The sequence below is a fragment of the Polypterus senegalus genome, chromosome 1 (assembly GCF_016835505.1).
Source record: "Polypterus senegalus isolate Bchr_013 chromosome 1, ASM1683550v1, whole genome shotgun sequence".
In the NCBI taxonomy this organism is placed as follows: domain Eukaryota; kingdom Metazoa; phylum Chordata; class Cladistia; order Polypteriformes; family Polypteridae; genus Polypterus; species Polypterus senegalus.
Genome location: NC_053154.1, coordinates 240,098,898 through 240,117,855, shown reverse-complemented (window position 1 = coordinate 240,117,855; position 18,958 = coordinate 240,098,898). Strand labels below are relative to the sequence as shown.

Genomic DNA, 18,958 nt, shown 5'->3' with positions numbered 1-18,958 from the left:
AACTTTATGCAAGGGATAGCTCTCTGTCCATACAGATACAAGGGATACATAATGGAAAAATGACATTTGTACAAAATGCTAAATAAGAGTCACAACAAAGATACCCTTAGTGTGTGTAGGTTTTCAGACAGGGCTGAACCACTGGTCTGAGTTCTGCTATTTCAATCATTTTCAGTAAATCCTGCTGACCACACCATTGTACGACAAAAGAACACAACAAAGATAATGTGTTGTGGCATTGATAGCGATTCCTATAGAACTGAATGGAAAAAAAGGTGAATGACAAAAACAGCAACAATCGCCATGGTTGTAACAGACTGAAGAGATGAGGCGGTGGTAGTTCTTTTAAGGTGGCCCTGGAGGAAGAAGCGGGTTCATGTTACTGGAACCTGAAATGATGTCACTGTTCCTCATGGTGTCAATCTTTCGTTCTGAAAGTAAAAGGAGAAGGAAAGCCATTAAGTAACAGTGGCAACCCTCAACTCAGGGTGGAATTATCAACAGATGAACCATCAAGTTGTCTCCCAATTTCACGTATGTGACAATATATATGCTGTAAGCACAAGTGCTTATGAAATATATATAAAGAAAAAGTGGTTAGATTAGAAAAGGCAGATAGACTCGATAGATGGTTTATATACTGTAAATACTCCACGCCTTTACCACAAGCCTGTCAAAGAGAGATTAGTGAGATAGATTGAACAGGTAGATGGAGTTGGTAGATAACACAATACAAAATAAATTGCTGTTCTACACTGAGTTTATATACTGTAGATACCCCACACCTCTACCACGAGCCTGTCAAAGAAGGATTAGAGAGATGGATTGAAAAGTTAGCTGGATTCAGCAGATAACACAATACAGAATAAAAATGCTGGCCTACAATTAATCTATAAATTCACACAAAAATAATAAATTCTCTAATTCAACAATTCAGAATTAACTAACTTAATAATGAAACATTATTCCTGCTTGATATCTGCATGCAGATGTGGGAAACCAGTGGCTGTTAATGAATGATTTATCTTGTCATCATTAGTGTTGACCTGAAAGTAAAATCACAGAGAGCACTAGAGTGACAAAGACATCTTGGTGGTTTAGGTTGAAACAAGCAGATTACTCTGGGAGATACTGGGCAGCAAACCAGCCTTAGTATGGCTAATGCTAAACTATAGGCAAAATCTGAGGGTGTCTTCTTTCTACAGGAGGCATAAAGGTTTTTGATGAAGCAAAAACAGTTCTTCCAGGCTAATTAGAACAATATATCTCATGAGACAATGAAGAAAGCTGTCTTTGAGTCTCTTGAGGGGTAAGGAATACAAGGAATTAAAACTGGGTGATAATACAAATAACCCAAAACTCGAACTCAAAAATTTTTGAATGAAATCTCAATAAAGAAGAACTCTGAAGTAACTATTGTCTTATAGGCATTATCTGCACTGTGCATGAAAACTATAAACTTAATTAATTTTGTGTCTGAGTAGTTTGTGAAAAGGTGGATGAGAAAATTAGGAATACAAACAAGCTCTTCAAGTACTGTACTTCAAGTACTTACTGGAGAGGGTGTATAAGGTAGTATGGAGGTGAGGGGCTTAATCAGACTGCTTTAAGTAGTTGTCTCATTACACAAGTTCTACTTGGAAGAAGTGTCAAACTTAATGACTCCATTTGTTAATCTTGTTTTGTGAGGATGTCAGATTACATGACTAGGAATTGATGGCAAACTACACAACTCTGTGATTGCTTTCCAGCATAGAGTCATTTTTCCAAAGTATTGTGAGCTTTCCCCTTTTTTGACAGTCTACAACATGCAGCCTGCCTGTGCTAGTGCTGTGCAAATACTTTCTAGGTATGGCAAGTTTAACTGCAGCTTCTGTCCTTTATTATTTTTTTATTTTTTCCATTCTGTTGTGGCATTTCAAGCATCACACATCAGAAAGATTTTATTTTCAAGGTTTGAAACACCCACTTCCCCAGTGTATTTGTGGCTGCATTGCATGCATTGTATTTCTGGGGGAAATGTTTGATTTTGTCAGGGCTAGTCGCAGCCTGGCTGGAAGGAATTGCTGCAGATGACAAACTACATGAATGACAGTCAGAGGAGAACACCACAACTGCCCCCAGATTGCTTCTATTATGAAGTCTGTGACACCAAATTTATCAGTACCCCATTAATTCATTTCATGAATAATCCATTTCAGAAACTACAATTACATTTGATGATATGTTCAATAGTGTTGCTTTTTTTTTTCATTGAGCAAAGTTTCACAAACTTGGTAGGCATTATAAATAATCACAGCATTGCCATGGATGGTAGAGATGCTCAAAACTTCCAACCAGTGTTTGGAAGGAAACGTCAGGACTCATCAAGTGGTAATTCTCTTCCAGGTCAGAGGGTGAGGTTGTCACTTAATGCCTCTTCTCTTCCTCCCTCAGCAGAACAGCAGGTTGACGAATGTAGACCTATGATATCACTTCTGCCTTCCAGCCTCCTGAATCAGTCTTCTGCATGCCCTACCTGATAAGCAGCTCCTCCGCCATCTTGAGGCAAACATTAGACTCCCATCTGAGAAGACGTTTCTGCAATTGTTGTGTGCTTGTTTTGTTACACCTTTTTCCAATGATTCCGAGAATAATCTTCAGGTGCCCCATCTATTTACAATCAGGAAATAAACAGGAATAACAATCATATCATTTGATGATGCCCAAGAAAATATCTAATATAAATATAATGTTTTAAAATAGTGAATAATATAGATGATATACTGTACATTAAAAAATGGTATTATGCTATGGTAATCTCACTTTATTTAACTGCTGGGATTTGTACACGCTCTTTTCTCGTTTGTAATTTTTATTTGTGTATAGTACTTACACTCAGTGGTTCAGTGGTCTTGATTCATCTAATTGTCACTGTTGTCATTACTCATTCAGTTGAAAAGAATCAGAGGAATTACTGGAATTTAATGTTAAATGCAAATGCAATGTCATCTTAATTTATGTTGTGTATGTAAAGTGTGAAAATAAGGTTCAAACATTTTAAATGCATCATATGTTTTCCTTTTTACATTTCACATTTTTATGTTAATGGTTCATATTTAACTGTGTGACTCCCTACTTTTTCCGCATTTATGCTGATGTTGCACTATGCTTTAAAAAGAAATTAAATGTTATTATGCTATGGGTTAATTAACACATTAGCCAGATTTATTTAGTCTCCTCTTATATGCTCAAATTTAAATAAAACTTGAAACAAAATTTACATTTTTCAAAAAAAAGAAAGACTATGAAAGAATATGAAAGATTGATTAAAAACTAAAAACATTTTAGCATTGTTTTTAGTAGTCCAAAGAGATTGAAAAATTATACAAATCTTTTAGCCCATAAAACAAACTGTTAATTCTAATTATTTCTTGGTGTACTGCATTCTTGTGGGTTGTCAGCATTGTTAGCATGCATAAAATATTCCATCATTCAGCACATAAATTAAGGCTTACGCTCCACTTACTAGGCATATACATATAGTATATATGTTGCCTAAAAACTATAATTTATTTGTTTATTCATTAACAATATACAGAATATTTTAATATTTCTAAAGAGTACAATAATAAAGTATGGTATGTTATAATATTTTTTTAATTATTTATATATGCTTAACCTTTATTTATAACATTGACAGAGAATGCATTACTTACATCACAAAAGGAAAAACAACTGATATGTGTTAACATTGCTGTGGAAATGCAATGTGCCAAAGATCTGTGCTATGTTTACTTCATGACTGGCTAAGCACTGATGAAAAGATAATTTAATTTTCAAAGGCCATTCATGTTACAAAAAGGAAGAGATAAAAGAAAAGCATTTGAAAAATGGATTGCTTAGCCTAGGCCAGAACTGTGAAGAAGTCATCTCATCTGATATTAAAACCATACTGAAAACGTAGAAACTATTTTAGGGAAAAAATATTTTTTGAAAATTGTGTGAGACACAAAACAACAAACAATAATTGGCAAATAATGTAACACAAATTGTGCTTTTAAAAAGCAGTGGTTCTATTGTCACGTTACTGAATTTGATATATTCCATGCCTCAGTGGGCCCTTGATATTGCTATTGACGTTTTCACTGCTTCTTTGTGCAACAGTGTGGAAGTTAGGGATTTCAGAGGGGACATTAACAACCAAAGACTTTGTTCTGTGCCTGTAGTATGCTAACATCACCTACATTAGCAGCAGCAGAAATGAGCACAACACATAAACGGTATCAAGATCAAGGAAGTAAAAGATAGCAGTCCAAGCTGGTGGAATGTCACTCAAATGAGCCATTGCATCACCTGGCACAAGAAGTGCCTCTAAAAAGGCTATCCTGCCACAGCCGTGTGGTCACCATCATAGTGTGGTTGAGCAAGCAGTTCATCTTATCAAGCTACAAAAAAGCAACAAAATGTGCCTATATCTGGTTATAATCTAATTTTCTTTAACTTTTTTGTCATATTCCATATTTTTGTAGTAGCCTTCTCAGTTCTTTTCAAGAGTTTTTTTAGGCCGCCATTTTGTCTTCCTGTGGGCACTACCATATTGGTGAACTATGGCCATGGAGTAATGTGCCATCGTCAGGGAGTGTGGCACTGGAAGTAATCATCACATTATATCATCATTGTGACCATGTAAAGTTTTTCTTGGTGCAAAAGAGTGCCAACCTCTGGAGTGATATAGAATTACCATCACCAGAGCCCTTAAAATGTCCCCTATGCACAAGTGCGTGACACAACACAAATTTATTTGTGTAGATGTACTAACTACACCAATATTCAAAAAAAATTTTTTTTTTCTTTCCAGAAAGCATTTAGGAGGACATTTTTAAAAAGTCCAATATGCATTTGTCATTGTTAGGGAAGATAAAATGCATAGTCTTTTAAGAAAGTAATGGTTTTTAATTGATGTCAATTAATATAACTTCCGAGTTATATGTCTATTTGTATGAAACAGTAATGGCCTTTCTGAAAGATTTGCTGCTTCAGAGATTTCATTCAGAAATTCAAATGGTGCTATGAGATTTTGAGTGATCTTAACGTATAGTAAATACTTGGGCAAAGGAACCCTGGTATGACATACATGCAGTATCTGCCCTTCTGTGGACATAGCTAAGAAAAGTAATCCCTATATTTATATATTATCTAAAGCGTCATCCAGTCATTCTTGGGAGAACTGCTTACAGAGCGAATAACAAATTCATACTGTTTGTACTGTCAATCATAGCCTCAAAAGCAAATATTTCCTGTGTTGGCAGGAGCATGGTAACCAAACCCTTAAAGACATACAAAGGTTATACTGTCAGGTCATTCAAACAGATCAATGAAAAATACCTCAAAAACATTGTTTTTTTTTTTTTAATTTTGTGCAATTTATAGCGATTCCAAACTTTTCTTCTGTATAAACAACACTAGAGATAAAGGAGTAATCTAAAAATCAAACCAATGCTTACAAGATAGATTGCCCTTAGACAAAAATAGACTGTCCCTCAGTCTGTAGTAGGTATGGATAAGTACAAACTACAATCATAAAGCACGCTCATTTATTCAAGTTTTAAATATCCCATCAATGCGTAGGATCAGCCCCGGTCTGTAAGGAATGCATCCAAGCACAAGTCTCCTTTGGCAAAACCCTTTGGCCTTGTCAACAATTGAGACAGTATTGGACTTCTATTTTTAATTGGCTGTCCGGATAGCCTTCATATCCTCTTATCACATTTCATGTTTTACCAGTTGGAATCCCCTCAGTGATCACTCCAAAGTATTTGCACTTTTAACTCTATGTATAAACTTGCTTAGTTAGAAACTTCATCTGTCAAAATCCAGTTTGCAGTTAATTAAGGACGTGCTAAACTATCTGAAATAAAAATGGCCTACACCCTAGCTATTCTTGGAGAAATTACTTTCTTTGATGCATATCTCCTTTTATGACTCTCAGAGCCATCTTAGATATTTTTTCAGGTGCTTTCTGACCTCTCAGATGCTGAAACGAAAAGGACGTAGATGATTCATAAGTAAGAGAAACGGCTAATAAAAGAAAAAGTGTGTTATGTACCTGTATATAATTCAACTGTAATGTATTAGGAAATGTTACTACTGTTGAAAAACTTAAAAAAAAGATGTAAGTCTTGAAAAAAAAAACATAAAGATGGCTATTCTTCTAGGAGACGTGTATTAATGCACAAATCATCAGAACAAAGTGCTTGGGGAGCTGTAGGTGGCATCAGATGCTACAAAAGATCCCACTTCAGACATTTACCTGTCCATAGCAGGGCCCATCATCCATCCATCCATCCATCCATCCATCCATCCATCCATCCTCTTCCGCTTATCTGAGATTGGGTCACGGGGGCAGCAGAGATGCCCAGACTTCCCTCTCCCCGGCCACTTCTTCTAGCTCTTCTGGGGGAATCCCAAGGCATTCCCAGGCCAGCCGGGAGACATAGTCCCTCAAGCGTGTCCTGGGACTTCCCCGGGGCCTCTCACATGTAAACGCTTGCACACATGAGACAATTCAGTTTTGCTTGTAATTCTTCCCTGCATGTCTTTGACATGTGAGAGGAACTCCGAAGAACACAAACATTACCACATAAGTCACCTATAATCAGTGGAAGTTAAAACTAAAACAAGGAATCACTTCTTTACATGAAGAGTAAGGGGAATCTAGAACAAACTACCGAATCATGTCACACAATTTGACAACTTTTAAAAGAATAATATATTGGATCAAATTACTATTAGCAAATCGAACAAGCTTGATGGACTGAATGGTCTCCTCTTGTTTGTCAAACTTTTTATAATGTAAAACCTATTACAGCACTGACAGAATAAATAATTCCACAGAGAAGTGGTTGGCCAGGGAATTACACCATTTATCGGAGCTCCTGGTAGCACAATGGTCACTAATTCACTAATTATTTCCCTTGAACTGATAAAAGGAGGAAGGAAAAGAATTTTCTTTTGCGGCAAATTTCTTAAGCTGGGCATCAGCAATATTTCAACATTATTTGTTTGGTTATAGAATACAATAAATGGTGCCCATGTCCAGGTTTGGATTTTGTATTGCAGTCGATGATGGTGGAAGTAGCCTCACACAACCTTACATGATTAGTGAATCCAGAAAATAGCTTCCTATATGTCTTCTGCTACATGAATAAGGAATATGCCAAATGTAAAAAGTAGTGAAAACTCCAGAATATTAATATTCAAGCAATCCAGCACAAAATCACAAAGACTTTATTTTAAAAAGGGATATGCTTAGTACTGCTGCTACCAGGCAGAACCATTGTATTGTACATCTTTTGAGATATTTTAGAAAAATTATTTTTAAATATGTATTTCCTGCCTCTTTCAGATACCTAAACCAGTAATAATGAACTGGTCTGGACTGTGGAACATGCATATGAATGTCCTGCAGTGAACTGGTACCCATTCATGGCTTTTTTCTTTTATTTATGAATATTGTTCATTGGCTTTGACTATTTAACTCCCAAATTAGGTACAAATTGGGTACAAAAAAGGCAGGTACAAGCTTAACTCTTTCCAGGCTGATGTCGACCTTTGTCAAAATTCAGGGGTAGAGGACAGTAATCAGCTGTAAACTATGAAAAAACTCACAATTACATTTTAGCTCAACTCTCTTTGCTAGAAGAAGAGTTACTGTACATAGCTTTGCTGATTTAACCTCAATTCCCTACGTGTGCAGGAGTAGCGAAGAGCAAACAACGTCTGAAATGGCATCTGGCGAGAGTCCAAAGCGAATGAGCAAAGAAAAATACTCCATGGACGTTTTAAATAATTCTGTTGAATAGGACTCTTAGTTGTCAGACTCCGAATTTGATGCAAGTGATCTGGAGATGGATATCAAAAATGAAAGTGAGGTGCCGGCAGCACCTACAGCAGCATTTGCCTGGGAGGACTACCACTTATGATGACAAGAGGTACAAACCAGATTGTGTCACATTGAGACCACTACCATCTCCCTCCTGCTGTGATGCCTAGCATGCACCAACAACAGCAAATTGCAACAGATGTTTTAGTTGAGTTATGTGTGAAACTATTGCTTTGCGGTGCTTTACAGAAATTTACAGAGTTTTTTGGAAAAATAATTCAGCCCTCAAAGAGTTAATGTGCAAACAGTAAATAAAGCCAAATTCTTTTGATTAAATGGCAGATCACATATGTGAGGTCACCACTGGGAATTAAGGGTAAGTTCATCTAAGACTCAAGCCAGGACACACTTCTTTAGTCAAAGACTTCTAGGACTCTGGAGCAAATTAGCAAGACACGTAGTTGAAGCAGAAGCCTTGACAACCTTAAAGAAGAATCTCGATGAGATATTTGGACAGCTAAGCTATTAGCTAAACAAACAGGCGTGATGGACTGAATTGTCTTCTTTTGTTTTTCAAATTTTTTATAATCTAAAACTTATGGTAATAGCAAATACTGTATAATCAGAAAGCATTTTTTTTATATTTATTAATAAAATTTAGTATAAAAACTAACGTAATGGCTTTAAATTTCAGATGTAATGTAGTTACAGCCATAATATGTATGCTTATCAAAACAGAAGACGTCACACTCTTAGACCAAAGGAATAACAATTAAATTCATTCTTATTAAGTACGCTTCCATTTAAGAACACAGCATGCTATATAATAAACAGAAATATAGTTTTTAAAAAAGAAATACAGCATAAAACACAAATCATAATATCATATCAATATTAACATTGTTGTCTAAAATTTTGGGTAAATAAGGGAACACAACACAGAATTAGAATGTGTATCTAGTAACTGCACAAATAAAGAAATTAACATTTGTATTCTTTAAATTAACAACATATTACTCTATATTACTCTCCAAACACACTATTTATTGCTAATTTTGTACATTTGAATAGGCAAAGTAAAGTAACTGGGCCAAAATAATAAAAAACATCTACAAAATTAGTTTCAATGACCACAATGAGTGCATAGCATTGTGTATATTCAATAAGAATATTACCAACATGGTAATGAAAATTGACTACTGCACTCTAATGTACTGATGAAGTCAGGGTGAAACTTTGAAATTAGCTCCCTATGTCAGATGTAATTTGCAAACAAAGCTCTTTATTATGTTGTAGATTTCATCTTTAGCTGAATCACACTTCCCTAGGCTGTCTTTCTCTGAAACACACACACGCACCCACACACATGTCGTCCATTTTGTCTGCAAGGCTTAGTGAGTGGTACTCTAAATCTTTTGTTTTCAAGCACATCCATTAGGATCTATAGTTTCTCTTTTCTTTCTGCTATCTTTTTATTGTATAACACCCTGCTGCCTATTTGTCTTATTACATGTGCAGTCAAATAAGTGAAGGTGTTGCTTCACATTTTATTTGATTTGTATTGAGGTTTGACTGACTATACAGTTCACTTACATGCCAAACAAGTCAGCAATTTTTTCTTTTTTTAACATTTTTGGTTACATGAATTTAAAATTTAATATTAATAATAAAAAACTTTACTTAAAAGCACCTTTCAAGGTACCCAAGGCCACTGTACAACAATACACATAAAATCTAACAAGCCAATATGCAAACAAAATTCATGAGAACAACAAATGGCAATATGAAAAGATACGTTTTAAGTCTATATTTAAAAACAGAAAATGAGGCACATGCATGGAGCTCCAAAGTAAGGGCATTCCATAGCCATGGCCCTGATACACTGAAAGCCCTGTTGCCCATAGTGTGCAGTCTACATAATGGATTGGTTAATAGGAAAGAGTCAGAAGAATGAAATGTACGTGATGGAGTATAGGGACAAATTTTAAAAGACAAGTAAGGTGGGGCTAGACAATGAAGAGCCTTAAAAACTAAAAGGAAAAGTTTATATTGAATATGGAAGGGAACAGGTAGCCAATGCAATTTTAGACGTATAGTAATATGCTCCCAGGGTTTTAAGTGGTTAACCACTTCTGCTGCTGAATTTTGTACATATTGCATTTTGTTTAGACTCTGAGCAGGGATACCAAACAGCACTGCATTGCAATAGTCAAGTCGTGAAGTGACAAAAGCATGAGTAAGAGTCTCATTTGCAGAATCAGAGAGCAATAGACGCAGCCTTGAAATTTGCTTAAGGTGGAAAAAGGCAACCTTGGTAATATTATTAATATGAGGATCAAAAGAGAGTGTAGGATCAAGAATAACACCAACATTTTAAGCCTTTGTAGACAAGGGAATAATAAAGCCAGGGAATTTTACTGAGGAATTGTCTATTTTCTTTAAAGTGCCTTGAGATGCAATAATCAAAGCCTCAGTTTTATCACTCTTTAGTCTGAGAAAGTTTTCAGGCAACCAATGTGTTTGATGTCAGCCAAGCATGCAACCAATGCAGGAGGAGGTAATGTTTGTATAATCTCTGTGTGTAAATAAATCTGTGTATCGCCAGCATAACAATGAAATCGTAGACCATGCCATCTAATAATGGCGCTGAGAGGAAGCATATAAATTCATAAAAAGCAGAGGGGTAAGAACTGATTCCTGAGGGACACCCTGGGACGGGTAAGATTCGTCATACCTTAACTTACTGAGAGCAACAAATTGCCTACGTCCTTTTAGTACAATTTAAGCCATGCAAGAGCTTTTCCAGCAATATTTAATTAATTCTCATGTCTAAACAAAAGAATGTCATGATGGACCATATGAAAAGCAGCAGTGAGATCTAAAAAGATCATTAGTCTTAAAAGACCATGATCTGCTTTGATTAGGAGATCATTAGTCACCCTGAAAAGTGCTATCTCTGTACTGGGATTGGCTGTAAAACCAGACTGAAATTCCTCAAACAGGTAATTAGAGGCAAGATGGTCTTTTGAATGGCCTGCAACAGCACATTCTGGGATTTTACTAAGAAAAGGAAGATTTTAAATAGGTCTATACTTTTTAACATTTTCGGGGTCAAGATCAGGTTTTTTGAGGACAGGTGTAATGATAGCCATCTTTTGGCTGGAAGGGACCAATCTAGTATAAAGAGATGTGTTGATGATACTGCTGATAAAAGTAAGAAGAAAAAGCAAAGCGGCCTTAACCAAAAAAGAAGGCATGGGGTCAGGAATACAGGTAGTATGGACTGCAGGATCGAACAAACAATGGAAAGCTAGATAAACAGGTGCTTGATAAGATAGAGGATAGACACAGTTTTGACTGAACAAGTGGGCCTTTTTTGAAATTCAGAATAAATCAGATGAATCATATTGTTAAAAAAAGAAATTTCTGACAACGGTCAGAAGACGCAACCAATGGAAAGTTATTTGCAGGCTTAAGTAGCTTATCCACAGTAGCAAAATTAATTTGTGTATTATGCTGACTACATAGAGTGCTATTAGTATAGTAAGCAGTCTTAGCTCTCTGTACTGCCTGCTTGTAAAGGGCAACATTTTCCTTATAGGCAGTTGCAAGGACAACTAAACTTGTTTTTTTAATAAGGCATTCAAGCCTTCGGCCACAAGATTTCATGTGATGCAGTTCAGGAGAAAACCAAGGACCAGAGTGCAAGTTTTAAGTGGAGCAAGATGATCCAGCCTAGTTGAAAGTATACAGTCATAAAGATGAACTAAGGTAGCAGGCGATAAAGAAACAAAGCCGGAGGAGGACACTTCTTCAATGTACCTATAAGATCAGTGGCACTGGAATTTTTTGTGTTCCTAAAGGCGATAAAATGAGGAGATTGTTGCACATGCAACTGAACAAGGATAAGCATATCAAACAAAGCAGCCTTATGATCAAAGATATATAGATCAATACAATACAAAGTAGCAGGGGTAATGCCAAAGGTACACGCAAGGTCATGTGTGATTCCTTGGGCATGAGTAGGAAAATTGACATGTTAAGTAAAATCAAAGCACTGAAGTGTATTAAGAAAATTAGCCACATGTAAAGAATTTACAGAGTCTACATGTAAGTTAAAATCACCAAGCAATAACACAGCTGGATACAAAAACACAAAGAAGTGAGCAATTCAGTGAGTTCTACCAAGAAGACGGGTGACTGTTCTAGAAGATGATAAACAAGTAATATCGACAGAGGTCTTGCACCAGACAACAGTAATGCCAGATACTCATTATCACGAGCAGGGGGCCATGAATCCAACTGTTGTGTAACAAAGGTCAATACACAAAACATAATCAAAGTCTTAAAGAACCACGGCAAGAATTCATTATGCCAGAAAGAACAAAAGTATTTGCAAAAGGTTTTAGATTTTATCCATGAACTTAACTTGGACAATTGATAATATGCAATGACAGCTTAAACAGTGTTGTGCTGATGATGTCTAATTACACCATTTCCAGGGTGGGTGGAGTAGAGGGGTTTAATGAAACCATGGAGATCCATGTGTTACCAGCAGACTTCCAAAATGGTTGTGCCCATAATGAAAAACAAACGTTGTCATAGAGATAATAGAGATAAAATAAAAGAACACGTCTTAAAAAAGAAAGGGTAACAATAAACAGCAACTTTCAAAATCTAAAGAAAAAAATTAAGAAGTCCATTGGCTTACAATCGTGGCCAAAAGTTTTGAGAACAACACAAGTATTGATTTTTTTCACAAAGTTTGCTGCTTCAGCGTTTTTAGGTCTTTTTGTCAGATTTTTCTGTGGTATACTGAAGTATAATTACAAGCATTTCATAAGGTTCAAAAGGCTTTTATTGACAATTACATTAAGTTTATGCAAAATGTCAATGTTTGCAGTCTTTTTCAAGACCTCTGCAATTCATCCTAGCATGCTGTGAATCAACATCTGGGCCTAATCCTGACTGATGGTAGTCCATTCTTACATAATCAATGCTTGGAGTTTGTAAGAATTTGTGGGTTTTTGTTTGTCCACCCACTTCTTGAGGATTTACCACAAATTCTCAATTTAAATTAAGGTCTGAGGAGTTTCCTGTTCATGGACCCAAAATTTCGATGTTTTGTTTCCCGAGCCATTTAGTTATCACTTTTGCCTTATTGCACGGCGCTCCATCATGCTGGAAAAGGAATTGTTCCTCACCAAACTGTTCTTGGATGGTTGGAAGAAGTTGCTCTCAGATGATGCTTTGGTACCATTCTTTATTCATGACTGTGTTCTTAGGCATAATTGTGAGTGAGCCCACTCCCTTGGCTGAGAAGCAATCCCACACATAAATGGTCTCAGGATGCTTTACTGTTGGCATGACACAGGACTGTGAGTAGCGCAGTAACCCTTTTCTTCTCCGGACAATCTTTATTCTGGATGCCACAAACAATCGGAAAAGGGATTTATCAGAGAAAATGACTTTACCCCAGTCGTTAACAGTCCAATCCCTGTACCTTTTGCAGAATATCAGTCTATCCCTGATGTTTTTCTTGGAGAGACGTGGTTTCCTTGCTGCCCTTCTTGATACCAGGCCATCCTCTAAAAGTCTTCGCCTCATTGTGCATGCAGATGCACTCACACCTGCCTGCTGCCATTCCTGAGCAAGCTCTGTACTGGTTGTGCCCCGATCCCGCAGCTGAATCAACTTTAAGAGACAGTTGTGGCACTTGTTGGACTTTCTTGGGCAGCCTGAAGCCTTCTTCACAACAATTGAACCTCTCTATTTTAACTCAATCAGCATGACAGAGTGATCTCCAGCATTGTCCTCGTCAACACTCTCACCTCTGTTAACGAGAGGATCACTGAAATGATGCCAGCAGGTCTTTTTGTGGCAAGGCTGAAATGCAGTGGAAATGTTTTTTTTTTCATGGCAAAGAAAAACTTCATCTGATCACTCTTCATAACATTCTGGAGTATATGCAAATTGCCACCATAAAAACTGAGGCAGCAAACTGTGAAAATTAATATTTGTGTCATTCTCAAAACTTTTGGCCACGACTGTAAGAAAAAGGCAACCAAATATTAACAGGGATCTCCTAAGGGACTCCTGGGTTATTCTTCTAGAATTCTCCGTAGTGGTGCCAAGTGTTCCTTTAGTCTTGGACCCAGCCTTTTTCAAAATGGCTTACCAACCCCTGTTATTTTCCGTCATAAATAAGAGCAAGGAGTCACATATGACTTATCAGATCTCCCTACTGACGCCTGACCTAAACTCTGTTGTCCCACACTGTCCTGGATTAAAATTAATGTCCCAGAAGTCAACACAATACCTGCTGTAACCTAACTCTGCTTCTCGTCTGTCTCTGACTGGAGATTTTCATAACAAAAGCAACCCTGGCCACACAGTTGATTATCTTTTTTTTTTGCCAAATGTGAAAAGTTAAACATGCATCCGGAATCTGTAAGTAGCTTTCATGTAAATTTTCACCAGTTAGACTTTGCTCAGGTTTACAGGCATACTGTACAGGCTCTTGAGATCCTAACAATAATTTTTCACTATTAAAATTTTAACTACCATATTATCTTTGTGATGTATTTGCCATTTATATCTGTTACAATTTGCGCTAACAATGTGTATTACATTAAACAATGGCTCTTATTAAGCAGACACATTCCATGAATGCAGATGTTCTAGTTAATTCATTATCAAATTCGTAGGTTAGGGATTTTTAAATTGATATCTTGTAAAACTGAAGAAATTAGGGCAAAAAGTTCTAAGAAAGCAATTTGCTCAAAATAATTGGATGTTTCTTCTTGGCTGCTCAACAGCTTTTACAGTGAAGTCTCATTTACCATACAAAACAGTATGTTTAGTGTGTTTTAAGAGGCTCACATGCTGCTTAACTTCTTAATACTAATATATCTTAGATTTGAAAAACATCAAAGTAATTCATTTACAAAAAAATAAAGGCAATATGCTGAATATTAGAAAATTAAGCATTATAGCAGAGAGATGAAAACTCTTAGTAAAGCATAATTTACTGTAGTTATTGGATGAATGCCAGATAAAAACAAGTGCATTAAATAGAAATAAATGGCACATCTGGGAATGTTAGCTTTCAAAGAAGCAATTTAAAACATGTGTCTTCCATTTTGTTCATGAATCCCTAGAACAAGCAAAAAGAAGGATTCCAGAATGTGTTCATCAAGAATTGCCTAACGTGGTGAAGGAAATCTTTAGATAGATAGATAGATAGATAGATAGATAGATAGATAGATAGATAGATAGATAGATAGATACTTTATTAATCCCAAGGGGAATTTTTTTTTCTTTTCCTTGTGCAAATAACATTTAACATTACCCCTTCCATCCATCATCCAACCCGCTATATTCTAATTACAAGGTCACGGGGGTCTGCTGGAGCCAATCCCAACCAACACAAGGTGTAAGGCAGGAACATACCCATGGCAGGGTGCCAGCCCACTGCAGGGCACACACACACACACACACACACACACACACACAAAGCACATACTAGGGACAATTTAGCACCTAACCTGCATGTCTTTGGTTTGCTGGAGGAAACTGGATCACCCGGAGGAAACCCATGCAGACACATGGAGAACATACAAACTCCACGCAGGGAGGACCCGGGAAGCGAACCCAGGTCTCCTTACTGTGAGGCAGCAGCGCTACCATTGCCCCATTACCCCATTTTAAGAAATGTAATTCCAGAATGTTGTCTTACAGCCAGAGATTTTACCCCTTGCTTATTTTCTTTTTCTGCTTTATTGTTGTTTTTGTTATGTTTGAACAGTTAATTTTCGTGTTTTATATTTTTTTTCTGTTAGATATGTTTACAATGTGTTAATGATGTACTGTCTTTTTAAATGAGTTGCCACTTTCTGTACTTCGTGGTTGGAGCCCCAGGATGGAGGTCCACTTTGACATCACTGCTGTTGGTTCCAGACAGAAAGAGAAACTCAGCAGAGGAACGCTGACTTTGTGGCTGGAGCTCTGTGAGTATTGCTTTTCTTTGATTTATAACCTACATTTGGATTTTCTTGCACGTTTTTTGGTTTTGCCTTCAGGTGTGCATATTTAGGCTTGTTTGCTTTCAGATTGCCTTTTAGGTATATCATTTTTTGCTCTTTTTAATAATTTTTGTTATTTTTCTATTATGGCTTATAAAATCTTAATTGATTACAATTTCTTTAGGAAATTGTCTCTGCAAATCAGATATCAATGGTATCTCTCCCATATGAAGTTTGAGGATTTCACCCTGTGATGGAATTGGCACCCTGTCCTGATTTTGTCCCTACCTTGCGCCCTGTGCTTGCTGGAGTGGGCTCCAGCAGGATTAAGTGGGTTAGACAATGATTGACTGACTAATTTAAGGTTTTCCTTCATATTTTAACTATTAAAGCCAGTTCCCATTTTTGGGTCTGTTCAGGCTAAAACCAGCAGGTATTAATTAGGGACAGACTGATTTTGGTTGATCCTTTTCCGTGCAGGTCAGTTTGGTCCTGGCCTGGTTTATCGTCTTATTGAGGTCTCAACCCCTTTTTGCCATGTTTTAGACTCCATCTCACAACACGAGGAAAGTTCCTAAATTAAGAGGCCCTTAGATCCCAAATTATAGAAATGCATTCAACTTTGTAAAGATTGTTTGGGACTGTTAGCAGCTTCTGGTTCATGTCTTTAACTAGACAATATTATATAACATGTCAATGAAGTAATTAAAAAAGAATTTTGAAAATTAGAAGAAATTATTTCATAAAAAAATACTAGGATTGTCTGAAACAACTTTTGGGTCTTGCCCCCTTACAGCCCTAAAGCAGTTTCTCTGTAGTCTAAAAATGATCTTACCAAATGTATTTATGACTGCAACAAAACTATCAACTACTTGCTTGCCATTGCAGTGCAACAGTTTATTAAATTCTCTGAACCAGATCTATTTTCATACAATTGGGTAAATCTTGGAACAAGACAGGATCTATGCCTGCAGTGGGTACTAATCACTGGGTAAACTCAGTCATTGAACAGTTTTAAAGTTGTGTTTGGTGATTATGATAGAGTTTCAAGCTGAACACAAATATAATTTGAAATTGACTGTATCATGCAAGAATGTGCAGAAAAATTAAATGACCTTTTATTGAAGCTAGCATGTTTAATTTTATGCTGACATATAGCATTAGTTCAGCTGAGCTAAAAAAAAATCTTTGTTTGTGATTTCTGTCTGTGCTTGGCATCTGACAATTCTCTTCAATTTAGCATGCAATGATAGTCAGCCATGCTTGATGCATTCAATTTGCCCTGACACCGCTTTTCCATCCTTGCTATGGCCTGGTGAAACATTTCACCATGTTTGTTACTGACTACTATCAAGATTATCAGGGAGGAAGTCCAAGTGTGAATGCAGAAAGTAAACCTTCAGCGACATGTTGCATTTCATGATTTTGTATGCTTGAAGCCTGTTGTCAATCAGCTGGACATAGTTTGGTGCTCTATAGTTGCCAAGAAATTCTCAACACCATACTTGCATCCCCTCCATAAGGTGTCCACTAGCAGATCTTCATATCACTTGTCTGATTTGAGGACTAACATACATACCTACTTATATTTTGACATCAGTCATTTGTGGAAGCATATCTATCTCAGAAACAGAAATCCTTCATCTCTCTTGTTCATTGCTTTCTCATAGGTTTTCATCAGTCCAAGTTTTATTTGAAATAAAGCAATTATATCTTTGTTGGTTGATAAGTGATTTATGTGCCACACTTTTCCACTCTGGGACCAATTGCTTACAGAGTGGCCAGCTTTTTTAAGCAAGGCTGACCCATTTACAAATGAAACAACAGTACTTGGTATCACCACAGATGTTCTAGTTGTAGTTGTTCTACTGCATATGTATACTTAACTATGAGAGGAAATCACAAAATAGGCAATTGTAACAAAACAGCACATATTAAGAAAATTTAAAGGTGATTAAACTTGAAGATCCGCCTAACACTTAATAAAATGTATCTTTCTTCAATTGATAAGCTCAAACAACCTTCTGGTTACAGCTTCTTGCAAATGTCTCCACTGCTAAGTTCCTGCACTCAGTTCCTGAATACTCAATTGGCTGAATACTCTGAATAGTTACAGTATTTGGTGCACATTTGCGATCAACAGACAACTTTTGCCAACTGGAACAAACTCCAACTGTATAGTACCATGGCAAGGGGATTGTGAGTATCATTACCCCATCCAGGATCTCTCATATGGAGAACAAAAATGAGAGAGAAGAACTGAGGGAGATGAACCTAAATTCAGAATTCTGCATCCAGAGCCAATGCTGTGGCAAGACACGACTTTGACTCTATCTAGCCAGTTTTTTTCGACCTGGTGTAATAATCTTGCTTCCCTCTCTATGGTTCATCTCATTGACTGAAATACCTGACTCCAGTTAGCGTTTAGAGAAGCCATTAGCATAAATGTGACTAATATATACACCATGCTATTCCATTTGTGCTGTGAAATAAGCTTACAATTAAAAAACACGGTCAGCAGAAAACTTGTAAAGTATTTTCCACAATCACTATTCCACACATTTTAATGTCAGATATTGATAGATTTTATAATAACCCATCAAACCAAATATAAATTAAATCATAGTTTATTATAGAGTGTTCTGTAATATTGTCACCTATGTGTTTGTTTGATGTCTTTTCAAGTTATATGGAGTAGGTAGAGTCTCCTCCTTTTCCCTCATTAGTGGCTCCTAATACCAGCTGTGCTTGCAGTTAGTGGGCACAGCTTTTCTTTGAAGACCATAGGAAACACATGTAGAAAACACTGAAAAAGAAGAGAAAACAAGTAAAAAACACTGAAAAAGAAGAGAAAACAAGTAAAAAACACTGAAAAAGAAGAGAAAGCAAGTAGAAAACCCTGAAGTGAAAACTCCATAAAAAACACAGATTAAAACGGTAAAGTGTTTTCTTTAGATTGAGGATATTTTTTTTAACGTATTTAGAGAATATCCTGTATTCGTTTATTTTACTCATCCACCTCCCCTCTGATGAGGGATAACTCATGACAGTTAACACAGAATAAATATTT

The 18,958-nt window shown here is 36.5% G+C and overlaps 1 long non-coding RNA gene across 1 annotated transcript; it reads right to left on the bottom strand.

Moving 5' to 3' along the window:
• Nucleotides 1-365: 365 nt before the first annotated feature.
• LOC120519844 lies at nucleotides 366-18,597 on the bottom strand. The gene is made up of 3 exons (XR_005631684.1): nucleotides 18,546-18,597; nucleotides 2,519-2,652; nucleotides 366-431 (listed from the first exon to the last, which is right to left on the bottom strand). It is a non-coding gene; the product is annotated as an uncharacterized LOC120519844 (long non-coding RNA).
• Between the last annotated feature and the right edge of the window lie 361 nt (nucleotides 18,598-18,958).